The sequence below is a fragment of the Calidris pugnax genome, unplaced genomic scaffold, assembly GCF_001431845.1.
Source record: "Calidris pugnax isolate Ruff unplaced genomic scaffold, ASM143184v1 scaffold42, whole genome shotgun sequence".
Lineage (NCBI taxonomy): Eukaryota > Metazoa > Chordata > Aves > Charadriiformes > Scolopacidae > Calidris > Calidris pugnax.
Genome location: NW_015090920.1, coordinates 4,354,895 through 4,362,472, shown reverse-complemented (window position 1 = coordinate 4,362,472; position 7,578 = coordinate 4,354,895).

Here is a 7,578-nt window from a genome sequence, read left to right as displayed (position 1 = left end):
AGGGGGGGTGCGCGCGGCGGGAACCGCCGGCCGTAGATCTGTCTGTGGCGGCGGTTGGCGACTGACGGACGATTCCCCGTCGCCCCGCAGTTGGCCCCGGCGTCGGTCGGTTGCCGCAGGAAAGCGCCTGGCTGAGCGGAGCCGCCGAGCATTTGCCCCCCTCGCCCAGGGGAAAAGAGGCGCCGGTCGCGACATCGAGCCCTGTGGTGTTTGAGAGCCCCTCTGAGGGTGCCGGCTTCCAAACTGTGTCGGGGCCATTCCCGGCGCAGAGGTCGGTGGGTGTATATCCTCGGCGTTAAATAAATCTCCGTTAAATCCATTCTATTAAATCTTTGTATATTAAATGTCCATTCTGTTAAATCTTTGTCCCAGTGACAGGACGAGGGGCAACGGGCACAAGATTGGAACATGGGAAGTTCCACTCACATCGGAGGAAGAACTCCTTTCTGGTGAGGGTGGCAGAGCCCTGGGACAGGCTGCCCAGGGAGGATGTGGAGTCCCCTTCTCTGGGGACATTCCAAACCCGCCTGGATCCAGTTGTGAGTAATGTACTCTGGGCAACCCTGCTTTGGCAGGGGAGTTGGGCTAGATGATCTCTGGAAGGTCCCTTCCAACTCTGACAATTCCGTGATTAAAACAATATCATAAAAACCTCCTGGTGCCCAACCTGCGCTTTTCCATTTCCTATCCCCCTCTTCTCCCCGCTCCCCCCATGGATCCATTAGCCCAGCCTCTGCCCGGCCACCACCCCCTCGCTCTAAATCACATTAACGAGGAAATGATAAAGTACAAAACACTCTGTCATCACAGCTCCTTGCACCGCTACTGCCACGGCTGCTGTGTTCCAGCAGGTCTCAAACACGAGGGTTCTGCTGCATAATTTCTAAACGTTTAGGTTAAGTTTATACTTCGTAGCCTCTGTGCATATATTTGGGCTTGGAAGAATAGCCCTGCCACACGCCGTCTGCCCTCTGCTACCAAGTAAACAAACGGTTATAGCTCAAAGCTGTGATCTCAGCTACTTCAGGAAGTGCATATTGCTGTGTATCCTGTGAGGTTCTCTTGTGTAAACATATATACATCATAGCTGGGTTTGGTTTTTTTTTTTCCCCATATGGAGAGGGCATGCCTTCTTCCACCCACAAGGGGATCCAAAATGTGCAGTTTAAAATGATCGTACATTTCACTGCTTTACTAAAGTTTACTGGAGTAGACATTGGTCCTTGCTCTGTTCTCAGATACAAGTGCCCACATTGCAAAACCTCATTGCATCTGCCTGTGCCACTGCTACAGGTTGACTGTTTCAAGAGAAAATAAATGCCTAACAGCTGTTCTTCTAGAGCAAGCTGTGAATATAACCAGCATAGGATTTGATTACTGCACAGGAAGGATAAGATGAATCAACTAAAGATGCAAAGTTCATATTTATCTTATAAATTATATTAAATCTTTGTGTGGATACTCATTCACAGGTGAGGTGGCCCTAGTTCTATGACATGGTTTGTATCTGCACTGTTAATAGATCAGAGTGCTTAGATATTTTCCTGCGGGCTCTGAAAGCACGCTAGCAAGAGCGTAGGCTGTGTGATCTGAACACAGTGGGAGACCAGGCAGATGTTCAGTGTCCTCCAGGTTGTTTTGTTGTGAATGCCTACACAGCCCTGGAGGTCCTAGCAAAGATGAGCAGGAGGCCTTGCACCCTCTGCCTGGCCAGTTTTGGCCTGGCAGGTTTGTGACACCTCATTCCACACCACCAGGGCTAGAAGGCACAAAAACTTCAGCCCAATTCAGAAAAGTATTGTTACCAAGGAAAAGCAAAATGACACACACACACAAAAAAAAAAAAATCTGTTGAGGCCAAAAGCTAAGCACTCAGAAGTTCTAATCTTGCCCACTGCCTAAGTTGATTCTAGGTTCATTTTGCCAACAAGTTTCAGATGTTTGCTCACAGCAGGTCTGATTGGCAAAGGTTAGAAACCTGAGGTTCAGTCTAGACTCTGAAAGATTCTCCTCACTTTCCCCTCCAAAGGGCTGTTCTTTGCGTGCTGTAACTCCTTCTCTACAGAAGGACAAGCTATCTCACTGCAGATTAGATTTAGAACAGTTAAGAAATACAAAAAAATAATGAATGGCTTGCTGGTGGTCATCAGATATCACAGAAAAGGTTTAACTTTTGCCTTTAAGTGCCTATATCACTAAAGAAAAAGAGAAGCTTTAATAAGGCTCTGTTGGATGCTTTGCCTGGAAATTTGTTTCCGAGAGATCTGAAGTTTGTAATAAACGTCTTTGGAAAACTGAGTTACAAAATACATGGATTCATGCGGCTCTCGTCTTCTGTAATTTTTAAGATTGTACTCAGGTATTTTAAGCTTTGTATCAAAAGACTTGTGCAAACATTCTAGCTGGTTTTGTTTAAAAGCTGTTCTTCAATTATCATGATAAGCATATAGGTCTCTTAGACAAAACAGATGAAATTTTTTCTGCCTTTAGATAAGATGGAACTCTGTAAGCCCTGCCCTGCCCCACCAGTGCAGAACAGGAAGGAAGAAAACACTAAAAATGTAGTGTATAATTGGCAGGACTCTCACGTGCCCTAAGTCTGTTTGCAAAACAGCATCACTGTTGCTATAAAGCAATTTGTCATCCGTATTGAGGCATTTGGTCAGTATCAGAGAGTGATAATTTAGTGTCAGTCATCCAAAACTGTATCTTGCAAATTTCACTTTCCTCATCAGGTTCCCATACAGATAATATATATATCCTAATTAACCACTGGGACTTGACCACATCCCAGAGTGGTCTGGCCCATGTGTACATGTATTCTCCATGACATTGTACAAAACCATTTTTGGGATATTTAGCTGTGAGACATCGGCTCTTCTTTGTGCCATATGGAGCCTGGTTTTTTTGTGTACCCAGCCTCTTATCCACACAACACACCTTGCTGTCTAATAACTACACACTGAAGTTATTTTAGGGAATGTGCTAGGATTGTTAAGTTCCGTAGTAGCAGATGTCATCTGATTATGCATTTAGACAGGAGAGATTTCAATATAAAGGAGAGGGGATCATGAGATAAAGGGAGCTTAAACGCGAGGAAGATATAGTATTAAATAATTCAACTTGAGAAGAACAAAGATATTCAGAATGAACAAGATAAAGAGAGGTGTTAATTATAAATAGGAAAGTTGAGGAGAAAAAGTGGAAATATATGGGAGACAGTTTACAACACATTTATATTTCTCACAAGTACTTAATGGCATGATCTCAGATTTTCTCAGCAACTTGAAGGGATTGCTATACCGATCCCATTAGCTGATTTCCTTTTGGAAATGAATTCACAACTCTTATTCTGTCCTGGCCTAGGTCCTTATATTATTTTCAGGATCTTTTGGTTGTTGATACTGGATATTTTGGTTGTTGCTACTGGATATTATTAAACGCCTGGGAGCACTTAGGTATTGCCAGCTGCAGGACTTAGTACCATTAGCATAATGCAGTAGTAGGAATTATGTATAAGTTCAATTTAGAACAGCACTTAATGGGACTTAAACACATGTATAGGTACGCTTTTCTAAATAGAATCTGTAAGATGATAAAAGGTTTTATGAATCTTTGGTTTTATTTCTATAATGGTATGATTATTTTTCCCCCCCGGAGACTTCAAATGCATAATGCTTTTTTAAAACTTTTTTTTAAACATGTAATAAAGGGTGCTCTTATATATTTAAGTAACCAACAAATAAGCAATTTTTCTTTTATGTAAGAGCCCAGTGTGAAATTTTCATGCACTAATCTCAGGCATTAGAAAGAAAATTTAAAGGACAATTTAAAAGCTGATCCCTTTCCTAGAACCTGATTGTCCTTACAAAGAAACAGAACCTGGCTTAACGCTGCTCCATTCATGATGTTCCCTGCCTTCTCCTCCTCTCTTGCTTCTCTCCTCTGCAAGAGGCCACATAGATTGGAGAAATTATCATGTTTTCCACTTTTTCAGACAAATATGGTTTCCCAGTAGACAGCAAGGCAGCATTCAGAAAGTTGGATTTAAAAAAATAAATAAATAAAACCACAAACAAAGAGCAACTTGCATAATAAGGCTGTGCTTGAAACAAATTATGGGCTTCCTTAACTGCAATTTAAAAACATAAGGAAAAAATCATATTGTTTTTAAAACCATGAAAAGCTGTACATATTTAAGCCTGAAAAATGACAGTAAGAACATGAAATAGCTTCTCTAGATGATTTCACAGTGAATAACTGGATTGAACCTGTTAAATAAGACACACTTCAGAGATAACATGGTGAAACTTTTACATTTTTTTTTTCCCTTATGTTTACAAAAATAACCTCCTAATATTACAATAATCATACCAAAACACCTAAAACGTGACTGATTTCGGTATAAAAACCTCTGCTGTATTTTTACAGGGGAGGAGCCGGGGATTTATACCTGGGTGTGTATGCACACGTGTGCAGATGCAAATGTTTTACAACACTTTCAGAGTAATTAACCACTCATAAAGGAAAGAGCATGCAAATTGCAGAAAGAGGAGAGCAATCATCCCAGCTGTGACACCTGTCACAAAGGTCAAGTTTGGAAAGAGCAGCCATCAGAGAAATTAGAAATACAGGAGCACATATAGGCTTGAGAAAGAGGTAGTTGCTAGAAGAAGGGTTTGCCTAAATGCCAGAAGAAATCTGGCTTTTAGAAGCCTAAGCTCTATTTTCTAAGAAGGAATAGCAGGGTTTCCCCCCAAGAGGGACAGCCCATCCTCCAGACTGTATTCATTCAGCTGGACAGAAGGTAGGGCCTGATTTATCTTGTGTCCCTTTTGATTTTAACACTACTCAAGAACTTAAAAGGTTAAGAGAAAGAGGGCAAACTCACTAGCTTCCCAGAGGGAGAACACCAGAGGAGTTTCTTTAGACTTTCTCAGATTTCTCAGTTCCACACAGATCTTTGCATGTCATTGCCGTCTCCTGTCTTTACCACAGATCTCCATCAGTCTGGATAAAAGCCAAGTGCATCCCCCAGACAGAGTTATGATGAACTTTGACCATGGCCAATTTGATCATTTAGGAGTCTCGGGATCAATGTGATGTGCAACAAAATTGCAAGTGTAGACACATCCTTTGTGCTTAACTTGGCACTTTGACTTCTGTTAACTATTCTGAACATCAACCCATGTTCATAGCTTATAGCCTGGCTGATCAGTCCTCACCTGCCACCGTGATTTTCCCCTGCAGAATGGAAACCAAGCAGCTTGTTATACATACTAGGGTACAGATTTACAAAGGAAGGTTGTGCCTGCCCTCCCCTTAATAAACCAGACCTTTCTGAAAATGCAAGGAAATAGGGGAGCATGCAGTCATGTAACTTAATAACATGATATGCCATCATACACCTGCATTGAAGTAAACTCCACATTATTGGCAAATCAAGTTATTTGATCCCAGTCTTATCTGGTCTTTTGATTTAAAATGGACTATGGAGTGCCACTGCAGGACCATAAGTGCTTCCATGTGCTGCATATGCCAGTCCTGAGAGAAAGGTGCATGCTTCACAGTGCTAGAGTTGGGATATTCTTCTCCTAATTCTTTTTTTTTTTTCCTCAAATTGTTAATACCATGGCAGAATTGAGGCATCTTGATCAGACTGCAAGACTTCTTCGCATCAGGTACCGTGCGAGCATAAACCCACAGACATTTACACTGCAATCAAGTAACTGTAGGGCATCCCTAATGGACCTCACTGTAATGTAGCCCTCATTAATACCAGCTGCAGTGATTAATACCACTGGTGATCCAGTATGAATGGGGACCACCAGGCCAAAGCTGTCAGGAGATCCCCACTGGCAGCACCCTGAACTGAGTCAAAACTCCTCCTCCACCTCCTGCAGGCATCCTCACAAGCCCCCTCCTAGAGAGGCATGAGGGCACATTAGTAGATGGGATCTGATATGTCTGACATTGATCAGGTTCACATCTGCTTCACCCCTCAAAGTTTCAGAATTAAGTGGAAAACAACTATGAAAGCAGATCCACCCCCCAAAAAAAAAGTGGAGTCAGGAAGGGAGATAAGCTACTGGGAAATATACTAAATAATTAGGTTAAAAAATACAACCAGAGAGAAAGAGATCCTTTAAAAGCTATTTAATAACAAATCAGCTATTATATCTGTCAATACAGAAAAAACGGGGATGCTGACAACTCTTCATCCCACGATCTGCGGCATTAATAAGTCATAAGTATTAAAAAAACTGGGACGCTTTGTGCCTAAAACAATATCACATGAGGACAAGGGAATAAAGCTGAACTAAAACAAAGGACATGATTGTGTATTGCTGGCAAATAATGACATAAATGAAAAACAAAACCACGGAAACAAATACAGCCCCTCAAACCATCAAAATCTAAGGAAAAACATAACTGCCTCATTTTTTTGGCAGTAATCAGATGCAAATCATGAAGTCAGCACTGTGACAAAAGTTTTGGATGCAGTCAATATTCCAAAAGTGTCCAGTCCAAACCACTTATTTAAAAAAAGAGGGGGGGACGGCCTGGGAACTAGGGGTTGAAGTGAAGCTGAGGTGAGAGTTTTGGGCTCCATGCCATCCCAAGGTAGATAGCATCATGAAGGACGTGGCCTGAGGGGAAAGCCTTTTATATCCAATCCTACAATCATACCACTCTCCTTCCACTGTGAATTCATTTCCCTTACTGCTGCCTTACCAACTAGGAGGCAAGACTTTTACTCCTCTGGCACATCCATTGCTCAAACACCCACCACTTGTTTCTTTGACACAGTCAACACAATTGTTAAACTCTCTCACTCCTCCCTTTTGTCACGCTCAGCATCTCCCCCACACCTTTGCCAGGACATTGCTGAAGAGTTCTGCCCCTGGGCCACTCTGCCATCTCCCTTCTCCCAAGGAAAGGAAGAGTTCTTCTTTATTGAACCTGAAATATTCCTTCAACATAATGAGGTTTCACAAAGATTTCCAAGCAACACAGTCCACTCTCTGCCACCTATCCAGCTTATACCACACAAGTCATCTTAGGTCGATTCTATATTGTCCATTTCACAGGTCTCACCCAACCTCCCCCATGTAAGTGGCTTTACAGCCACAGCCTTCTGCAGTAGTAAACAAGGGAAGGAGCTCATTTTTTTGTAGGTGCAAGTCAGAAAGCACAGTAGGGAAGCTAGAAACAAGAAGAGCAGAAATGGGGAGGGATCATCTGGTTTATATTTTGCAGCAGAACGTAAGGAGGCCTTATATTTCCTTTAGAGGATGTGCATTAAGCAGAGTTCTGCCCTGTTCCCTTTAGGAAACATGAGAGTTACGATGGTACCTCGTCCCTGAGAGCATTTCGAAGCTTTCCTCATAGGAAGCTTTCCTTGTGGTGCATTCTTAAGTAGATCAAATGTAAAGGAAAATCCCAATTCAGAATTAATTGGCATACATTTTTTCAGGAGCTGGAGGGATTTTGAATTTCTTCCTTCTAGATGAACTTACGACGCTCCTGCAATCTCACATCTGAAGTTGTACCTGTCTGGGAAGTTGTACCTTGCAT